This window comes from Tachyglossus aculeatus, chromosome X1 (assembly GCF_015852505.1).
Source record: "Tachyglossus aculeatus isolate mTacAcu1 chromosome X1, mTacAcu1.pri, whole genome shotgun sequence".
NCBI classification, from domain to species: Eukaryota; Metazoa; Chordata; class Mammalia; order Monotremata; family Tachyglossidae; genus Tachyglossus; species Tachyglossus aculeatus.
This window is the reverse complement of record NC_052101.1, coordinates 113,970,126-113,992,637: the sequence shown is the minus strand read 5'-3', so window position 1 is coordinate 113,992,637 and position 22,512 is coordinate 113,970,126. Positions and strand designations below refer to the sequence as shown.

Below are 22,512 nucleotides of genomic sequence, written 5' to 3'. Positions count from 1 at the left end.
ATCCTGGCTCCGTCACTTGTCTGCTGTGTGACCTTGGGCAAGCCACTTAACTTCTCTGGGCCTCAGTTACCTCATCTGTAAAGTGGGGATTAAGATTGTGAGCCCCATGTGGGACAACCTGCTTACCTTGTATCTACCCCAGGGCTTAGAACAGTGCTTGGCACATAGTAAGCGCTTCATAAATACCATTATTATTATTATTATTATAATTGAGTACAGTGCATTGAACCAAGTGGGCACTCAATAAATGCTGCTATTGCTGCTGATACTACTAATAATTTTATCCTTATTTTTACTTGAAGCCAGCATACCACCAAGGCTCCTTCCATCATCACTCCAATTGTGAAGGGTGTAGAAAGGGCAAACGTGGAATTTCCGTTCACTCAATCTCATACTACTAGGATGAGGGGGCACCCACTGGAGTTGGAGGATGCTGGGATCAAAACCAACAAAAGGAAACACGTTTTCACCCAGTGAGGGAGAAGGAACAGAACAAAACTATTATCATGTTCAAGAAGGGTTTTGTCTAGATTCTGGCCAACTGGTCCCTAGTGGGTCACTAGAAGGAAAGTGCGGGTGACGTACAGGAGAAAGTTAGAGCTGGTTGAGGAGGATGGATGTCCAAGAAGGCAACCCCCACAGGCATCCTGGTGCCCCTTTTGGAGACAGAATCCTGGACCATCTCTATATGTTGCTGATTTGTACTTCCTAAGCGCTTAGTACAGTTCTCTGCACACAGTAAGTGCTCAATAAATATGATTGAATGAATGAATGAATTCAGAGGAGGGTCCTTGGGTCTGAACCAAGATGGTGGGCACATGGTCGGATGACACTACGTTCTGTGGTGCTGCAGAAAACTAACAACAGATGAAATGTTTTAACAAGCCTAAAAATCTCCCTCTGAAACCCATCCCACCATCTCTCAGCTGTCTATATTCTCGTCTTGAATAAACGGCCAAACCGAGCAAAATACTGAACATACCCTACCCCCTACCCCCCCGCCCCCCGCCCCGTCATTCAACACGCCGGATGGAGCCTCCGACTCGGAGAGACAAAAAAGGCAGCGGGAAACTGATTCCCCTTAAACACACCCACATTCACTGTGCACGTCAAAGTTTCTGGCTGGCATGAGGATTCACACTTGATAAAGATGGAGTGTGTGTGATGAAAAGAGACGCCTTTTCCTGCCCTAGTCCAACATGGCCAGCTTCTGAACACTAGAAACAATGATCTACCAGGGCGAGATGAGGAGGGATGGGAAGGAAAGGGAGGAGAAAGGAAGTGGTCCCACCAGTCCTCATGTATGCCTCTGTTCCTCGCCCTCCTCTTCCTTTGACTCTTTCTCATCAACAGCATTTACTGAGTAGGTGCCTACGTGAACCAAGCACCGTATTGGATGCTGGGGGAACAAGCAGTACACGGGGCCTCTCCCTCCCATTCCGGCGCATCTGCATGCAGTGGAGCTGCAGAAACCACAAAGGAGCAGTTTAATGGGGTGGTTCCCTTGGGATCATTGTATGGGCAGGATAAGCTTTCCCTGGTTTCTTGAAGGGCATCTCCTCCAAGAGGCCTCCTCTCCTCCTCCCTGACTAAGCTCTCATTTCCTCTTCTGCTACCTTCCATGTCACCTTTGCACTTGGATTTGCTCCCTTTCTTTTACCCCCTCTCGGCCCCACAGCATTTATGTACATATCCATAATTTAATAACTTATACTAATGTCTGTCTCCCCCTCTAGAGTGTAATTTCATGGTGGGCAGGGAACGTGTCTACCAACTCTGTTATAGTGTACTCTCCCAAGCGCTCGGTATGAGTGCTTTACACTGAGTGACTGGTTTAACCCTGGAGAGGAAAAGCTTGCAGGGCTTGGGGGGCTTTGGAGCACATAGGAAAGACAATAGTGAAACCATCGCTCCCTAAAGGCAGGGCAGCAGAAACTGATAAAGGGAAGGAACAGAAGAGACCCACAGGTTCCGAGAGTGGGAGACTGCCTCAGCACTGGGCCCAAATCAAGACAACGATCGTCAGGATTCAATGGGTCCCTGGGCCCTGAAACTTGCTCGCTGGCCCAGTTCGGCTACTACCATTCAAGTGAGAAAGCTGTGTCCCAGGAGAGAAGACAGGTCTGGCCCCGCAGTTGTAGGAAACCAGGAGTGGAAGAGCCGCTGGGTTAATGTGTCCCTTGGCACGGGGCCAGGTATGGAGAAGGGACTTGACCTTCCATTCACCGTTTTTCCTCCGCAGCTCTGGGATGGGTCAGCCGTGACTGACGAGAGCATCAACGGAAGTGAGCGAAGCTCTCACCTCCTCTGCTGAGACAGTGTAGCTTTTTGATGGTGCTATGATGTGCTTTAATAATGGTGATTCATTAGGTGGGCCCCAGAAAAATCTCCCCCTTGAAGGTCCAAGAGGGCAACCATTACAGAGTTTCTTCAAATGTCCCAGTGCCCCTGTGGAAGAGAGACTTCTGGGCTGGACGGAGCATGGGACTGACCCAGAATGGCATAGCCGATTGTGAGAGACAGAAGGGGTGGGGGCAGGGGAGAGAGGAGAGAGGAGAGAGGAGAGAGGAGAGAGAGAGAGAGAGAGAGAGAGAGAGAGAGAGAGAGAGAGAGAGAGAGAGAGAGAGAGAAAACCAGAGAAAGGAAGAGAAGAGAGGGATGTTAGAAGGCTCAAGAGGGGTCTGGATCAATTTTTATCACCATCATAATAACAATAATAATAATAGTGGTACTTGGTTCTTACTACGTGCTGGGGGAGATCAATTGTATTTATTGAGCACTGTACTAAGTGCTTGAGAGAGTACAATATAATGGAGCTGGTAGTCACTTTCCCTGCCCACAACAAGTTTACTATAAAAGATTAGTCAGGGGGGACAAAGTCCTGTTCCCACATGGGGCTCGCAGTCTAAGTAGGAGGGAGAACAGGTACTGAATCCCCATTTTCCGGATGAGGAAACTGAGGCTCTTCCGAGACTCCAAAGGAAAGAAATTCTGACTCAATAGCTCTCAACCTCACTTTGGGCTGAGGGACAGTTCTCCGGCTCACTCTCGCAAGGAAGCGTACACCCCGGGGAGGGAAACCCACATTTACACTGGGATGAATCAGCGGGGAAGTCAGCTAAATCCCCGACTAGCCGTGTGAAGCACCAGGGTTATTCTCTGAAATGGCAGCGTGGGAGGCAGACACTTATTAAGGCTGAATAATACGGAGGGTCTGGAGGTCCGGCAAGTGGTCTACCTGTAGATCGACAGAGAAAATCCCACAAGAGGTTCTGATAAAAAAAAAAAAAAAACGAGGCTCCTGTGGCACCCAAGGAGCAGGAGGGTACACGCTGGAGCCGTGGCCAAGATCCGAGAAATCCCTTCCTTCCCTGGAACCCGGTTCTCCTCATGGAGTGCCGAGACAGATGCAGAATTTCGGAAGCAAGCCAACAAAAATCCCCAGAGCAGCCAATTTTCCGTTGGGAGAAGGGGAGGTCTCTGCTAGGTACCCCACCACAGCACTCTTCAGGTTAAGCACTGCATCTTTCTTTGCATGTTTGAAGTCTTCCACAGTAGTCTACCCTGTGCTGGTTCCCTTGACCACGAATCACAGCACCATATTAGGCACAGAACCCTGAACGAAGCAACTACTGTATGCATAGCACTGTGCTGCAGCCGTCGTCGTCTTCACGGTATTTATTGAGCACCTACTGAAAGCGATGCATGGGGTGAAATGCTTGGGAAGTACAGCAAGAAGGCAACAGAGGTAGAAATGATATGTGGGCCTAGTGGAAGGGGCCTGGGCATCATAGGACCTGGGTTCTGATCCCCGATCTGCTACCTGCCTGCTGGGTGACCTTGGGCGGGTCACTTTGCTTCTCTGGGATTCAATACCTGTCTTCTCTCCTACTTAGACTGTGAGCCCCATGTGGGACAGGAACTGTGTCTGACCTGATTACCTGCTCTCTTCCCCAGTGCTTAGTTTTCAGTCATTCAGTCAGTCAACCGTATTTACTGAGTGCCTAGTATGGTGCTCTGCACACAGTATAACACTTTAACAGACAAATTCCCTTCCCACAATGAGTTTACAGTCTAATGCCACGCTTGGCCCAAATTAAGTGCTTAACAAATACCACAATTCTGATTATTACTAGATGACATGTTCACAGCCCACAGGAACTTACACTTTAATTGGGGACAAAACCATAGAAATATCAAATATACTTAAATACACAAGTGCCAATGAGGCTTTAGATAAATACAGAAGTGCAAGAGGCAGCAGAAGGGTTTGGGGTTTTTTTTATGTATTTGTCAACATATTTGCCAGGCACTGTACTAAGTTCTGGGGAAGACACAAGCTAATCAGGTTGGACACAGTCCCCGTCCCACATGGGGTTTACAGTCTTAATCCCCACTTTACAGATAAGGTAACTGAGGCCCAAAGAAGTGAAGTGACTTGCCTAAGGTCACGCAACAGACAGAAGGTGGAGCTGGGATTAGAACCCAGGTCCTTTGACTCCCAGGCTCATGCTCTTTCTACTAGGCCATGCTGCTTCTCAGGTATCACTGGTTGACTGATTGACTGACCGTCTGACTGACTGATTGAATGAATCAGGGTAGTAAGACCAGGCAGGGAAGCAGGTCCTGAGGTTCAAAATTGGCCCAGTGGGGAGGCGTGAAGAGGAGGGTCCAACTCAAAAGCTCCCAAGCCCAAAACAGCTAGGGGGCTGGAGGCCCAGAGAGACCAGGGAAATGTTACAGTGGTCAGCACAGGCTCTTCATTTACAGAGCATCTGTAAGAATGTCTAAATATGTCAAAGGAGTCTCTCATCCAGGGGAGTGGGAGGGAGGAAGAAACCTGGTCCAGTAATTGGTTCCCAATGACAGTGTCTCTGAAGGCGGACGAACCCATGGCCAGACTGACTAAATGCTCAACTCCTGGAAGATCCAGTCAGTCTGTCAATCCACTAAAGATTCAAGAGCCTCTCCGTCACCTAGCTCTGCCCCTTTCCGAGGGGGCCGGAATCTTGGCTTCACCTTTGAACCCCAGGCCTATGGCTCATCGTTCAAATGCAAGCAGGCCCCAGAACAGAAAGGCTCATTGCAGGCAGCGTGGTCCATAAAAATACCATCGATTGATTGACTGATTGATGTCACTCCAAATTTATATATGAGGAAACCGAGGAACAGAGAGGCTCGCATCCCTCCTCCCCAAAGAGGCATTTCCCACCAAGCCCTCATTTCCCCTTATCTCTCTTCCTTCTGCATCGAACTTGCACTTGGATCTGAACACTTTAAGCACTTGACATTCACTCTGCCCTCAGCCCCAGAGCACTTACGTCCACATCCTAGTCTAATGGTCTCTGCACACAGTGAGTGCTTGATATATGCTACTGATTGATCAACTGATTCGTTAAGTAATTTACCCTCAATCATCCAGTAGGCCAGTGGCACCGCTAGGACTAGAATCCAGAACTCCTGCACTTTCCGCTAGGCCAGGCTGTCTCCCCACCAACCCAACAGCTGAGTTGTGGTTGAAGACACCATAGGAGGCTGACATGGTAATCAGGCTTTTGCTAAAGGCCTGAGTGGGCTGTTGAGGCGTGAGGAGCTACAAGCTACCGTTGGCCCAAAGGACCGTCGGGCAGGCAGGGGACTCTCGGGGAGCACTGTGGGGACCCGGGGGGCGGGGGGGGGGGGGCAGCTCAATCTGCTGCTAGAAAACGTCAGGAGGCCAAGCTAACCAAATGACGAAACCTGCTCTTCCCTCCTTTGAAGTTGAAACGTTCCACTTAACGTGGACAGGCGGCGGTGAGGCAAAGCCATATTTCTTGCCTCTTTCGAGCAGCTCAAATATGAGTCATAACACCCCTCTTTCCTATAGCTCATATTCGGAATGAGATTACCTTCACGGGGAGAGCTGGGTACGACCTGGAGCCTCAAAGAAGGGGTTTTCGGGGGTTTTGTAATTAAAACAGAAACCCTATGTTTTAAAAATAAAGGGGCTCCAGAGGGTATCCGGGAGAAATCTGCTAGCTCGAGAGGAAGGTGTCATCACCAAAAAGAAAGCGAAACTAAAGTGGAGGATTTTTACCATCTCCTTAGAGTTCTTGTAATTTCTTTTCACTGAATTTCAGAGCAACTTCTCAGAAGCATCCCAGAGACCTTAAATAAGTTCTTGTGCCCTTCCTGGCCCTTGCCCCTCAAACTGAGTTGTAATGGTCTTCTCTGCCGAAGTAGGGCATCCCCCGCTTCCCAGCAGAATCGCTGTGAAAACCCCCAGCAGATTTACCACTCAGTTCCTGTTTATTGCACCTTCAGCCTTTCCGTTCACAGCTTGGCATCGGGTATGGGGCTCTGTACCCAGTTCGGTGTCCTGCAACCAGGAGACATCCAGCAGATGTGGCTTAAGTGGAAAGAACACAGGACTGGGATTCTTGAGGCCTGGGTTCTAAGCCCCGGCTCTGCCGCTGGCCTGCTGTGTGACCTTGAGCCAGTCACCTAATATCTCTGTGCCCGAGTTTCCTCATTGATCAAATGGGGATAAGACACCTGCTCTTCTTCCATCAATCAACCCACTGTAGTTGTTGAGCACTTCTTATCATGTGCAGAGCACTGGACTAACACGCTTGGCAGAGTAGAATAGAATGGAGTTTGTAGACCAAGCGCTCAGTACAGTGCTCTGCACACAGTAAGCACTCAATAAATACGATTGCATGAAATGAATGAATGAACACCTTCCCAGCCTAGAGGGGAAATGGACATTAAAATGCATTAAAATAAATTCTTCCCTCTTAGATTGTGAGGGCTGGGTGGGACTGTTGTGAGCAAGGAATGTGTCTGTTTATTGTTCTGTTGTACTCTCCCAAGCGCTTAGTACAGTGCTCTGCACACAGTAAATGCTCAACAAATACTGACCGATAGGGAGGATGGTGTCTGCTCTGATGATCTTGTATCTACCCTGGTGCTTAGCACTTAGCACATATTTCTTGGCACATTACAGGTATTTAGCAAATGCCATCATTATCATAATCACCATCATCTCAGAAAGAGGCGGCCAGCACCTTCTCAGCCTCCAGTGCGGTGCTTGTGTGCAGGAGGTGCCCGGTACAGTGCCCGGCACATAGTAGACTCTCAATTGATGCTGGTGCTCACTGTGGGTAGGAATGTGTCTGTTACATTATTATATTGTATTATCCCGAGTGCTTAGTACAGTGCTCTGCACACAGGAAGCGTTCAATAAGTATGACTGACTGACTGCTGCCAACGGTGATGGACGAGAGGCTGGCTCTGGGGAGGCCCGGCCCTGCCCTTGCCTCCTAACTCCAAAAGGGCATTAAATCATCACTCTCCGAATCAGAAGAAAAGGGGAGGGGAGCAACTGGAAATGGCAAACGTTTTCTTCCTGGTACGAACGATCGTGCCAGTAATTAGTAATAGCATATGTGTTTTATCGAGGGAAATCAGTCTGGAGATTGATGGTAGGAGGTTCACAAATAGCTTTGGTTCTTCTGACGAGCTTATCAACGGCTGCCATTGCCTGACCTCGGGCGGGACCAGCTGGGATTGCTCTTCCCCGAGTTCCAGCCACGCATCTGGCTTTCCCGCCCACCTGCAACGGCCTCTGTACTGGTCTCCCTGCCTTTGGCCTCTCCTTTCAGATAGCTGCATGGCCTAGTGGCAAAGAGCCAGGCCCAGGAGTCAGAGGAGCTGGGTTCTAATCCCGGTTCCACCAGCTACCTGCCAGGTGACCTTGTGCAGGTCACTTCACCTCTAGACTGTCAGCTCGTTGTGAGCAGAGAATGTGTTTATTGTTATATTGAACTCTCCCAAGTGTTTAGTAGAGTGCTCTGTACACAGTAAGTGCTCACTAAATAGGATGGAATGAACTTCTCAGGGGCTCAGTTTTCTCCTCTGGAAAACAGAGATTCCTTGCCTGATCAATCAATCATATTTATTGAGCGCTTCCTGTGTGCAGAACGCTGCATAAGTGGTTGGGAGAGTACAATATAACAGAGTCAGTGGACAAATTTCCTGCCCACAATGAGCTGTTTTTCCCATTACTTAGACTGAGAGCCCCTTGTGGGACGGGGACAGTGCCCCACCTGATGAACTCGAATCTCCCCCAGTGCTTAGGTCAGTGTCAGTAAGCGCTGAACAAATGCCATAATTACTAATGACAACTCAGAATACATCACTAGCTCCCTCACAAATCTCCAAGGGTCCCCTACTCTTCTCTGCATTCAATGAAAACTCCCAACTATCAGCTTCAAGGCCCTCCACCCGCCTATCTCCCTCTTCCTTATCCGCTCCCTTCTCCGGCTCCGACCCAGCTTGCACTCTTTGCACCTCCCAAGCAAACCTTTTAACCGGCTACCTCACTCTCGACTCTCCTGCCTCACTTCCGCCTCACCAGCATGCTCTTCCAACTCAGCTTTGCCAAATCCTTCGTTCAGTGCCTCTTCACATCACCCCCTACCTTCCTATTCAGGTCACTCCAACGGCCACCTTGAGAACTAATCTGCTGTATATCCGCTTATCATTTAATGGCCGACTTTGGTTCAATTTATTATTTACGCTCTTACTCTTTCACCCATTGTAAGTTTGGCAGTTTGTGCCCCACCTCACCCCTCCATCTCCCACATTAGACTGCAAGCTCCTCGAGGGCTGGGACCTGTATCTTTTACTCCTTTACTATTTACCCGATCCGTGGTCGGTTTTAACGTTGGTCTCCCCTGTAGACTGTAAGCTTGTCGTGGGCTGGGTCGCATCTATCAATTCTGTGTATTGTACTTCCCCAAGCGCTTAGTCTGATGCTCTGCATACAGTGAGGACCTAGTGAAAGAAGCCCGGGCCTGGGAGTCAGAGGGGCTGGGTTCGAATCTCAGCTCCGCCTCTCGTCTGCTGTGGGACCTTTGGCAAGTCACTGAACTTCTCTGTGCTTCAGATACCTCACCTGTACAATTGGGATTAAATCTTCTTCCCTCTGATTTATACTGTGAGCCCTATGTGTGTCCAACCTGATCATTCTGTATCTACCCCTCCTTTAGAACAGGGCTTGGCACATAGTAAGCGATTAACAAACTCCATAAAAAATACCATTGACTGATCGATTTTACTTCTGTTGCTTGTTTTCAGCCACTCATACACGCATAAGTAAACTTGATCATCAGCAGCATCTCCTCTGAGTATAAAGGACAATTACATTGAGTCCAAGGCCCCCGCCCACAGTAAGTGCCCAGAATGGTGCCCTGCAAACAGTAGCCACTCAATCAATAGTACTGTTGATGATGCCTGGGTCTGCTAGAAACCATGCTCCGGGCTGGAAAAAAATCAAACAAGCCAAACAGATTCCTCCTCTCCCCCGCATTGTTGAAACCGGGTTCTGGGTTTTATGGCCGATGCATTTCCGGTCAGCAGTGTGTTCACTCACACATCTCCAAGAGGCAGTGAGCCAGGCACTTGCCGGCTGGAAGCTGCCCAGAGGCTTTCAGGAACGATTTTTTTTTTTGGGGGGGGGGGGGTCGTTATTTATCATTAAGATGCTAAAACTGGGAACCCAGGGGGCCTGTTGGGAGGCAGGTCTGAGGGAGACTCCCCCACCCCACCCCAACGCCCACCGGCTGCACCAAGGAGGAGCCTAGTTTTAAAGAAGTGGTTGCCTGGGATACTTAATGCTCTGGGAGTCTGAAAGAGTCAAAGAGGTTTCTTTGGGGGTTCGCCATATTCCCGGGAAGTAGCTTGGGACCCGGAAGAAACAGCCTTTGTGGAAACTGGAGCTCTCTCTCCTAAGCCATCCAAGGCAGATCTACAGACATCTGGGCTCTATGTCAGTTTGGTTCCCAAGAAACCCTGGCATGTTCAATAATAAAGATCTTACTGCCAGCTGCCTGCCATCTCCAGAAATGTGCCGGAAATGTGCCAAGTACAAACAGGATAATCGTGAAACCTGTCGAGGTACAAGGGGGCGGGGCAGAAGGGGAGGTGGAGAGACGGGGAGAGGTCAATGCAGCAGAAACCTCTACTCCTTCAGGCCGCTCCTGGGTCTGGGTTCTGAGTGCCCACAAGCCTCCTCTGCCTGGTGGCGAGCTTCTGAGGTGCTTGAGAGGATAGGGATGGCCAAGTCCCACCTGCCGCAGATACGGTCCTCCCAGCTCCGCTTTCAGAATTGGGAGCAAGAATCAATCATTCGATCAGTCAATCTAATGGTAATAATAATAATAACGATAATAATAGTAATAACTGTGGTATTTATTAAGCTCTATGTGCACTGTACTAAGCGCTGGGGTACATACATGCTAATTGGGTTGGACGCAGTCCCTGTTCCGCATAGGGTTTACAGTCCCCATTTTGCAGATGAGGTAACTGAGGCACAGAGAAGTGAAGTGACTTGCCCAAGGTCACAAAGAGGATGAGTGGAGGAGCCAGGATTAGAACCTGTACTCTATCCACTAGGCCAAGATGCTTCAGGCTGCTTCTTGAGTGCTGTGTGCCGGGCACTGGACTAAGCACTTGGGAGATGCCAAACCAAGGCCAAGAGAGAGGCATTTGAACATAATGCCCAAAGGGCATTATTTAAGGCCACCCCACGGAAATGATGCTTAGGGGGCTTGTGATCAGCAGCATGGTGTAGTGGATAGAGCATGGGCCTGGGAGTCAGAAAGTCACGGGTTCTAATCCCAGCTCAGCCACTTGTCTGTTGTGTGACCTTGGCCAAGTCACTTCACTTCTCTGGGCCTCAGTCACCTCATCTGTAAAATGGGGATTGACCTGCATATCTGCCCCACGTGGGGCAGGGACTGTATCCAACCTGATTTGCTTGTATCCATCCAAGAGCTTAGTAAAGTGCCCGGCACGTACGTAAGCGCTTAACAAATTCCATTAGTATTAATTCCAGAAGCAGTCTGCATGACAAACTCGGGGTCAGACCATACATAAGCCCACCCACTTCGGAATTTGCAGCTCTGCCAAGATTTAATCTACTGCTCAATCACTCAGTGGGATATATTGAGCGCTTACTGTTTGCAGAGCACTGGACTAAGCGGTTGGGCTAAGACAATACAACAGAGTTTGGTAGACACGATCCCTGCCCACTGGGAGCTTCCAGTCTGGAGAGGAAGACAGACATCAATATAATGACAGATGTGGACATTATGTGCTGTGGGGCTGAAGGTGGGGTGAATACCAAGTGCTAAAAGGGTATAGAGCCCAGTGTGTAGGATGCGATGCATGTGCAAGAGCATTTAACTCAACAGACCCTGCAGGTGGAGCTGAAATGTGGCCCTAGGACAAAGGTCAGAGACACAAGTGACTCATCCAAAGGTCAAGTTCTGCTTTCCTTCCTTTCTGCTCCCGAAATGGCACATAACACACATGGTTGGGGCTCTGGGTACTGGACATGTCACTTTTCACCTCCCCCTCCTCCTTCCCGCCTAGTGGGCGTCACCCACACCCAATGTGAAAATGGACAAATTCTTCGGCCTCCAACTCCATCATGAGACTAAGAAGCTCAGCTGGGCCTTTCGCAGCTCTTCCAACCAGTCGGTTGGGGAAGGAAAGAGTTGGGAATCAAGCTCCTTTTTGAAGGGGGTGAGAGGCCAAGGGGGCAATGTGAATTCCAGACTTGAATGGGGCAGAACAGGATCTCTCTCACTAGCCTCCCTTCTCCCACACCCAAGATGGTCCAACTTGCTGTTCCAAGAGCAGCAGTGTGGCCCAGTGGACGGAGCCCGGATCTGGGAGTTAGAAGGACCTGGGTTTTAATTCCAACTCCGCCACTTGTCTGCTGGGTGAGCTTGGGCAAGTCACTTCACTTCTCCAGGCCTCGGTTCCCTCATCCATAAAATGGGGTTTAAGACTGTGAGCCCTATGTGGGACATGAGCTGTGTCCAACCTGAGGAGCTTGCATCTTCCCCAGCGCTTAGTATGGTGCCTGGTACATACTAAGCGTTTAACAGATGCCATAAAAAAAGGCAGTAACTCCTTCTCCCCACCTGACCTCGAGCCTGCTCATCCTCAGTAACAGACGGTGACGCCAGCCGCTGGGTTGCTTCACTCCACTGAGGCTGCACCGCAGGGGGTTCGGTGAGCAAGATGGGGAGGAAGCGGGAGAGCCGGTCTCCCCTGATGGAAAATGAACAGTGGCCACAGCAAGGGCTTTCACGAGCTGCCGGCGTCTCGATCCTTTCTGTCTATGGCTTGACGGGGTGCCAGGGCAGTAAACACTCACCTTCTCCTGCACGCGCTGGAGGGTGGTTGCAGGATTACGAGGGAGGTTCAATTAGAGCAAGACCTCTGCTCGGTGGCTCACCTTAATGAGGCGAACTGAATCGGCCCCAGGGCAGGGCATTTCCAGGGTGGCACCCACATGCCCTTCCTCCACCCAGCCAGAGAACTAGCTGGCAGAGGTAAGGACAAAACTTGGGTGGGTAGGTCCGCCTGGGGCAGAATCTCCACTGAATTGCCCAACTGGTGGCTTTCGTGTCCTTGATCCATTTTTCTTCCTCTTTTCCCCATCCAGTACGTGCATGTGCACACGTGCACACACGCATGCACAAATACACACTCACACACACACACCCCCCACAGTAGAAACTATAAGAGGAGCAACATGGCTTAGTGGATAGAGCACAGGCCTGGGAGTCAGAAGGATCTGGGTTCTTATCCGGCTCTGCCACTTTTCCGCCATGTGACCTTAGGCAAGTCACTTTACTTCTCTGGGCCTCAGTTCTCTCATCTGTACCACAGGGATTAAGACTGTGAGCCCCATGTGGGACATGGACTGTGTCCAACCCCTGATTATCTTGTATCTACCTCAGTGTTTAGTACAGTTCCTGGCATATAGTAAGCACTTAGAGAAGCAGCGTGGCTCAGGGGAAATAACACGGGCTTTGGAGTCAGAGGTCATGAGTTCGACTCCCGACTGCCAATTGTCAGCTGTGTGACTTTGGGCAAGTCACTTAACTTCTCTGTGCCTGTTACCTCATCTGTAAAATAAGGATCAAAACTGTGAGCCCCCTGTAGGACAACCTGATCACCTTGTAACCTCCCCAGCGCTTAGAACAGTGCTTTGCACATAGTAAGCGCTTAATAAATGCCATTATTACTTAAATACCATCCCCCAAAAAAAAGAACTCATTTGCTCACAAGTGAGGCAGAAATCACCTCCTTGGCAGGCGGCAATCCTCTCCTGTCATTACTGAAAGAGGTCCTCTTCCACTTGGGTCACCTTCCTCATCCCTCTGCTAAGTGCTCACTGAACCACAGGAGTTGTTTGTCTGCCTTCTCGGGTTTGTCATCCTCTCTCAAAGAGCATATGAGTCAGAGGCCCTGGGCCACAGATGCAGCTGATAAAAGCAACTCCTTTGGGAGTATTAGCAACTCTGCTTCACAAAGACCCAGCTCAACAACAGCCAGCACCCCTCCCGCCCCCCCACCCCCACCCCATTCTCTCCACTCCCAATCAACTTCTCCATAAGCCCCTGGTAAATGTCACTGGTTTTCAACTTCGCATCAATATCTGTCTCCCACATCTCTAGGTTAACCCTGTGATGCTCCGAGTCAGTGGACTGGGGAGGTAGGGAGGTGAGTGATGGTCACGCTTAAAGGTCACTGGAAAAGACACTTTCCCTTTCTGCCACGAGTAGAAAGCCCCCCGCCCCCAGCCACCCACCCCCCGGTACTAGATCCCACCCGGCACTTCCAGGGACGAGCCATCGATTCCAGGCCCCAAATGAAAGTAGTGTCCTTCCCCCAAGGGATAGGGAATTCTGGCCAATTCCTGGTCAAACTTCTGGGAACTGCCGAAGTAGCAAGAAATATAGGACTCGGCATTCACGCACTACATATTTAGTCCAACGGAGAAAGAGGGGGTCATGAGGTTGGGGTCTTGACCCAGTAACTCTGGGGAGGTTTCATAATCCATCTTTAAAGGTTTATTTGGATGACGTGCAGGCACACACACTGGAAAAACTTTAGAAAGCAGCATCAACAAAAAGCAAACTAGCTAGTGTTATTTTAAGAAGTGGGTTTCAGCCCCCGCCAGAAGGATGCGTGCAGAAATGATCACGGGCCGTGGGGGAGCGATCGTGGCCATAGCTGATCCCGCCAAAGGTGGACCGGGAAAGAGCTAGGAAAACCCATTACACGCTGAGGTCTTGACCGAGCTGGCGCTTGACCAACCGCTCTCTTGGGAATACAGGCAACCTGAGGTTCCCAGGACTCAGGGGGCTAACTTCCACCTGGAGTTCTAAAGGAAAGGTGCTGGACAGCATGATTAAGGAATCTTCCTCATTGGGCCTGGGCAGTTGAAGGAGCCTGAATTCTCTCTTGGGAAGACTGAGATTCAAGGCCACAGCAAACTATCAACCAATCAGTGGTACCTACTGAGTGCTTATTATTTGCAGAGTACTGTACTAAGCACTTAGTACTGTACTATGGCCATTCACCAGAGGTCAAGCCCAGAGGCTAGCGAGTCTTTTCCAGTGCTCGCTCTCTCTCCCCTGTGAGGGTGAGGGATGGAAGACAGTACCAGCCAGCAACCTTAGAGCCGAGCAATGCCCCAGAGGAACATTGTTGGAAGATGGAAGCAGGATGGGAGTAGTTCCCCATTTCCATTTACTTCCTGCCAACTCCAGACCTATCCCAGTCCTTGTTAGAGGCTCTGAATGGCTGGCTTTCCTGTGAAGCAATCCATGGCATTTTTTGAGCGCTTCACCTTGTGCAGAGCACTGGACTAAGCGTTTGGGAGAGTCCAATACAATAGAGTTGGTAGACACGTTCCCTACCCACAAGGAGCTTACGGTCTAGAGGAGGAGCTCATCATCATGGTCTGAGTAATTCTGCGAGTTCCAGGTCGAGATTGCTCCGGAGGTGGGATGGGGTGGGGTGGAGGTGGGGTCACACTCTGCCTCTCTTTTAGCAGGAATTTCCAGCTGGATCCAAGTTATGTTGGGTCTTTCAGGAGGAGCATCCGTCTTCGGAGCCACATGACTTTGGGTGGTCTCAAGAGGGCCCGCCAGGCTTTGGGGACCCCACCTTGGAATTTACCAAGAGCGCTTGGGTGCATTGCCGGCCTGAGGAGCATCCGAGATGGCAGCACTCAGGCCAGTGAGCCCCCTCCTGATAAACGGTAGAGGAAGCGGTGGACGGACTCCCGCCCCTGACGTGGGCTTCTGGGGGCTGGGGTGACAGGACCCCTTGGCAAAGGTAGCAGCACTGCCTTGCCAATGTGCCCCGCATGAGTGGCACATGTATGGAAAACACCTGGGCTATTGCTGGGCACCGAGATCCTCTTTTCTGTGGAGCTGTACCCTTTCCCATCCCCTGGGAGAGAGATCAGGCCTAGCAGGGGTCCCAGAAATTCTGGGGCTCAACTTGAGCCCGGCTGGTCCTGGCTCTTCAGCCCATGATATATCTGCTGGAGAATGTGGTGAGAGGTGCAGAAGAGACGGAGGGGCCGGAAGATGGTGGACAAAATCAGGAAGAGAGAAGCTGGCCTGAATCTCTGCTGGCTTTCCGTCTTCCCCCAGGCCAAGCCAGTGGAGAGCAGGAGCTCAGCCTCTCCCCTGTCTTCACTCAATCAGAGCGCCCAGCAGCCATCAGCTGCGGGAAACCACGCGACCTTTCTGCCCCTCAAGCAGATAGCCTCTGTTTCACGACCCGGACAGGCCAGAGCACATGGGACACTCACTTGCTCCAGCCTAATCCTGGAAGTACCGACCACAATGGTCTTGCACAGCTCTATTCCTGTGCCAAACCGCTCCTCCTGGCCAGCGGGCCCTCAGTGATGGAAAATGGTCCTGGTTCCATGCACACATCCCATCCGTCCCCTCGGGCCATAGCGCCCCACTAGTCTTACTCAAGTCCGGCTGCCAGGTTAGAGACGAGAAAAGAGCTGCATTTCTTGTAAGAGCAGAGTGTTCTGGCCAGGTAACTGGTTTACCTGGAAAACACTTCTGGGCTCCTTCCCAGCATTTGGTTCGGGAAGTGAAGAGGAGACCTGGGGCTTGCCTGCCTGTCTGCATACATGCCTGCATCTCTGCAGGGGAGCTGAGATTTCTGCAGCTCTTGGGGAGGATTCAAAACCTGCACAGCTTGCTGCTGGTGTCCTAAGACTGTAAAGCAACTCTTTGCCTTGGGAACTCCTGCACACATCAGATGGAAGGGAAGAAAGAGGGTTGATTTGGAGCAACCAGTGGTAGCAGGGTGACCAGAACAACAGCCCCTTCTTCTTCTTATTATTATTTTATATGTTAAGTGTTTACTATGTGTCAAGTACCATTCTAAGCGGTGGGGTACATCCTCAGTCCCTGTCCTACATGGGGCTCACAGTCTAAGTAGGAGGGAGAACAGGCATTGACTCCCCATTTTCCGGATGAGGAAATTGAGGCCCTGAGAAGTGAAGTGACTTGCCCAGGGTCACAGAGCAGGTAGCTGGCAGAGCCAGGATTAGAACCCAGGTCCTCTGACTCCCAGGTCCAGGCTCTTTTACACTAGGCTCCACTGCTTCTGCACCAGGCTATTCCTCTTCCTTCTCTTCTTCCTCTTCCTCCTCCTCCCTCCCACCCCTTCCTCCATGGGTATCTACTGAGTATGAAGTACTGGGCTAAGCCCTGGAGAGAATAAAAAAATGGAAAAATAACAACTGCAGCAGTTGTTAAGCGTTTACCATGTGCTAAGCACTGCATCAAGCACTGGGGTGGATACAAGATAATTAGGTCCCATACACACCCCACCACTCCTCTACACCAACTCCCATCAGGATGCTTTCTCCTCCCCAGCGCCCCAGCTCCCAATCTTCAGTCTTCTCAAGCCTCTTCCCAGTCTCTTGCTCTTCACTTTCTCTCTGACCCATGATGGATCACACTTTCCCGTTTGCCGGGAACAACACCCTCCCACTCAAATCCACCAAGCCTTGCCCGGTCCCCACCCCATCCTGCCACCAGAGTCCCTCCCTAATCAGCCCCACCCCTCCCCCCCCGATCCTGACCTGTTTGGTCACATCATCGCACTGTGGAACCTTAGCACTCCTGTGTCTCTGTTTAATTGCCTACTTGTACTTGTATCACTGGCCTCTCTGCTCTTAACTCTTTTCCCCGTTAGATCTTTGGCCATGTATGTCCACTTGCCTGTCCCTTGAGATTGTAAACTCAGGGGAGGGGTTGTGTCTTTTACTAGAGAAGCAGTGTGGCCTAGTGGATAGAGCATGGGCCTGGGAGTCAGAAGGACCTGGGTTCTACTTGTCTGCTGCATGACCTTGGGCAAGTCATTTCACTTCCAAGGTGCTTCAGTTACCTCATCTGTAAAATGGGGATTAAGACTGAGAGCCCCATGTGGGACAGGGACTGTGTCCAACTTTGTATCTACCCCAGTGTTTACAACAGTGCTTGGCATATAGTAAGTGCTTAACAAATACCATAATAATCATTATTATTTTACTGCTATTGTTATGTTCCTAAGCACCTACTGTAGTGCTCTGCAATCCATCCTGATGATGATGATAAAGACGATGGTAGTACCCTGAGCCCACTGTTACTGATAGGCAAATCTCTTCCCCCCACCTGCACCCCAGTAACCACTCAGTTTTCAGGTAGACCTGAAAAGCCTACATGGAGTCCCAAAGACGCCATGATTTGGGGATGGTTCCTGAGTCTGACCAACCCGCCCTCCACAGGGGATTTTGGTAAGGTAAGAAGGTAGGTGAGAGAAGAGCTGAGTTTCAGAAGAGGAACTGAAATGGGGTGGGCAAAGTCAATGCCCACGCTGTGCTGATCAAAACATGGGGGCTGTGCAGAGGGGGAAGCTGGCCAGACGTTCTTGGGCCACAAACCTGGCAGGGGGTTGGGGGGGTGATTGAATCCTCTTTCCCTGCCATCCTCACTGGCCTGCTACATCCCCTCCCCACTTGGTTTCTTCTTACAGATCAGAGTGAAGGGCTCTGTTTTGGGGACCCAGTGATGAAAGCAGGAAAAGAGAGAGAGAGAGGGAGAGAGAGAGGCAAAGAGGTCACTTAAGTTCCACTGAAATGGGAGGAGACACCCCTCCCTCCCACCCCCTCACCCCCACACACACCCACCGCCCACCCCGGGCCCCCCCTCAATGACATGCACATGGATCCTGGGCAGAAAAACCAAATACCCAGTTTCTTGGAAAGGCAGCCTAGGCAGTCTGAGAAATAGAGTAGCCTAGTGTAAAGAGCCTGGGCTTGGGAGTCAGAGGACCTGGGTTCTCATCCTGGCTTTGTCAGTTTCCTGCTGTGTGACTTTGAGCAAGTCATTTCACTTCTCTGGGCCTCAGCTTCCTCAACTGGAAAATGCGGATTCAATACCTGTTCATCCTCCTACTTAGACTGTGAGCCCCACGTAGGACAGGGCCTTTTCTGACCCGATCGACCTGTATCTATCCCAGTGCTCGGAACAATGCTTGATACATAGCCGGCACTCAACAAGTACCATAATAATAACAGTGTGGTAGAAAGCTCACAGGCCTAGGATTCAGGAGTCCCGGCGTCTAGTCCCAGCTCCACTGCCGGCCCGCTGGCCTTGAGTAAGTCACTTATCCTGCTGCAATTTCCTCCTCTTGAAAAGGGGATAATAATACCTGCCTCTCTCTCCCGCACAGGAATGTCTTTAAGACAAAATGAGATCTGAAAAATTCACCAAATGCTAGGTGGCATTTTTATTTCTCTTAGGGTTCTAAGTCCCCGCAGAGACTGTTGTCCCCTTTGCACCGTGATAGCCCGTTTGGGAGCCGGGCCTCATTCTGGGAGTAATCTCCGGCCACCTGGCTTCCTAGGGCAGGAACAGGTTAAAGGCAAGCCATCTGAACCCAGAAAGGAGATTGTATAGCAACAGGCAGGAATCACTCATTTCTGCATTTGCTATCCTACCCTGGACTGTGCCTCTGGGAGGAAGGGAGCTTTTATTGTGGGGGCTGAGGTCCGCCCCCTCATTCATTCATTCATTCATTCAATCGAATTTATTAAGGGCTTATGGTGTGCAGAGCACTGTACTAAGTGCTTGGGAAAGTGCAATACAATAATAAACAGTGACACTCCCTACCCGCAACGAGCTCACAGTCTAGAGGTGGGGTAGACAGACGGTTATCCTGCCCTGATGCAGTGGAGGGAGAGGAATCCGATGCGGTGAGCTGGACAAGCCAGGGGTCCAGAGAGGAGGCACCTGACTCCCAGTTTGCCCTCTTTGCCCCTTGATCCGGCCCAACTCCACCAGGGTAGAAGTTCTGAGTGTCAGGCTGGGGTGGGGGATGGGGTGAGGAGGAGGGTAAAGGGGGAGGAGGGTTCAGGAAGCTCCAGCAGGCCGAGGGGGCCGTGCAGGCAATTAGGCAGTCTGGATGCACAGTGACTCAAACCAGGCCTGAGTCAGTGAGGCAGACCAATACTGACTGCCCCCAGAATTTGGTCTTTCTTCTCTTGGTACAGAGACAAGAGAAAGGGAGGAAATGAAAGACAGGAAGGAAGGGAGGAAATTCAGCAAGGAGGAGAGAATTGTCTGGGGGGGGAAAAAAACTCAGAAAGCACAGGCACTGGGGAAGAAGTTTCAAGTTACGGCTGTTCACTCTGGGAAGTCTCCGGAGTAGCTTCTGGGAACCAGAGACCGGAACCAAGATTTGCAAACAGGAAGTGCGATGCTTTGGGTGAGGGGGCTCCTCTTCCCAGGGCTTGCATTTTCCCCAGCACTCTGAAGCCCGGACTTAAAGACCCCCTTCTTTTACCTGAGGGTCTCAAATCCTCACAAGACCTCTGCATCCCTGGTTCACCGTGGCTGAGGTGGGGAGGGGGAGGGGAGCTTCGGCTGTAAATTCTGACACTTGCAAATACCTCGTTGGTGGGTCAAATGAGCCAAATGTTTGCCCTTGGAGCCCCTCCTCCCCCACCTACTGGAGGACCTGAAGCCCATCATTCAATCTGGATCACACCAACCATACCCTGTGCAGAGCACTGTACTAAACGCTTGCAAGAGTATAAGAGGGTCGGTAGACATGATCCCTACCCTCGAGGAGACTACAGTCAAGAGGGAAGACAGACACTAAAATCCATTACAGGGAGGGGAGATGGGCACATACGTGCAGGGAACACACGTCTGCTAATTCTGTTGTAATGTGCTCTTCCAAGCTCAATAAATATCAATTGATTGATTGATTAAAGTACAGGAGTGGGGGGTAGTGGAAATACTTAAGTGCTTAAGGAGTGAGTACTCCAGCGCAGGGGGGGTGATGAAGAAGAGGGGAAAATTTGAAATAGGATATTACGGAAGTTCTTTCAAATGCCCTCACCACCGCTGCCTCCCGGCCCCCGATCATCCAGCAATGCTAGTTATTATAATTGTAATATTATAATTATGATATTTCTTAAGCATTGACTGTGTCATCCAAGTTAACACAGTCCCTGTCCCACATGGTGCTCCCCGTCTAGGTAGGAGGGAGAACAGGTACTGAATGCCCATTTTCCAGATGAGGAAACTGAGGCCCAGAGAAGTGAAATGACTGGCCCAAAGTCACACAGCAGGCAACTGGCAGAGCCGGGATGGGAACCCAAATCCTCTGCCTCCCAGGCCTGGGCTCTTACCACTACGCCACGCTGCTCGTCTGGCTGGTCCAAGGTAAACCGGTGTTCTCTGGATATTTGTTACCTTTTGGTGGGTAGACATACAGACCAGGTGGTGATTTCAGATGCCCTGAGGTGAATTTTTGGCCTGGGATGATCCTGAACTCACAGGGCTTTTGGAAGTCCAAATCTCTATTTTAAAAAATAAGTTGCTTCAGGCAACAGAACAGGGCATCGGAGACAGGAGTGACACACGGCATTTCTCAGGGAAGTGATACCGAGAATCTCCCTCCCCTCCAACTACTGAAAGGACAACTAGCTTCACTGAAAGGGATTGGGCACACTTTTTGTGCCTCCGCTCACTAAATAATAATGATGGTATTTGTTAAGTGCTTACTATGTGCCAAGCACTGTTCTAAGCGCTGAGGTAGATACAAGGTTATCAGGTTGTCCACGTGGGGCTCACAGTCTTAATCCCCATCTTACAGATAAGGTAACTGAGGCCCAGAGAAGTTAATAATAATAATAATAATAATGATGGCATTTATTAAGCGCTATGTGCAAAGCACTGTTCTAAGCGCTGGGGAGGCTACAAGGTGATCAGGTTGTCCCATGGGGTGCTCACAGTCTTGATCCCCATTTTACAGATGAGGTAACTGAGGCACAGAGAAGTTAAGTGACTTGCCCAAAGTCACACAGCTGACAATTGGTGGAGCCGGGGTTTGAACCCATGACCTCTGACTCCAAAGCCCGGGCTCCTTCCACTGAGCCATGCTGCTTCTCATAAGTGACTTGCCCAAAGTCACACAGCTGACAAGCAGCGGAGCCAGGATTAGAACCCATGATCTCTGACTCCCAAGCCCGGGCTCTTTCCACTGAGCCACACTAACTGTGGTATTTGTTAAGCACTTGCTATGTGCTGAGCACTGTTCTAAGTGCTGGGGTAGATACAAGGTAATCAGGTTTTCCCACGTAGAGCAAGGGCCTGGGAGTCAGAGGATCTAGGTTCTAATCCCGGATCCACCACCTGTTTGCTGTGTAACCTTGGGCAAATTGCTTCACTTCTCTGGGCCACAGATACCTCATCCGTAGAATATGGATTACGACTGTGAGCCCCATGTGGGACAGAGACTGTGCCCAACCTGATTTGCTTGTATCCATTCCAGCACTTAGTACAGTGCTTAGAGAATACGATAAAAAATCTCTCTCCAGTGTTCTCCAAGTCCCAATTATCTTCTCTCTGTATGGATATATGTTGTCAATTTGTACTTCCCAAGAGCTTAATGCAGTGCTCTGCACACAGTAAGCACTCAATACGACTGAATGAATACTCCAGGCCAGGATGGGAAATCTAGGATGCAAACTGGCCCACCATGGTCCCAGCCCCGGCTTGTGGCACCTGAGAGCCGGAGCAGACCAGAAGTAAGAAGCAGCATGGCCTAGTGGATAAGAGGATGGGCCTGGGAGCCAGAAGGACCAGGGTTCTAATCCTGACTCCACCACTTGTCTGCTGTATGACCTTGGGCAAGTCAGAATGGTGTAGTGGATAGAGTTCAGGCCTGGGAGGCAGAAGGTCATGGATTCTAATCCTGACTCCGTCACTTGTCAACTGTGTGGCCTTGGGCAAATCACTTTACTTTGTGTCTCAGTCACCTCATCTGCAATATGGAGATTAAGACTGCGAACCCCATATGAGACAGAGATATCGGTCCAACTTGACTTGCTTACATACATCCCAGCACTTAGTACAGTGCCTGGCACACAGTAAATGCTTAACAAATACCATTATTATTATTATTATTATTATTATTATTATCAATAAATGGATCTGGACTCTCTTCTGGGTGGTCCTATCATACAGGATGTGAGTTTTCACCCATGAATGACTGTCTTACGGGCAGCTGGGACAGGACCCCACTAGAACAACTATAACAGCGTGGCCTAGTGGATAGAACACAGGTCTG

General features: G+C 50.3%; 1 protein-coding gene across 2 annotated transcripts in view; it reads right to left on the bottom strand.

Annotated features, from left to right (window-relative positions):
• Window positions 1-22,512, bottom strand: part of GNG7 (G protein subunit gamma 7) — a 210,193-nt gene that overhangs the window by 88,699 nt on the left and 98,982 nt on the right. The gene's annotated exons all lie outside the window — the stretch shown is intronic.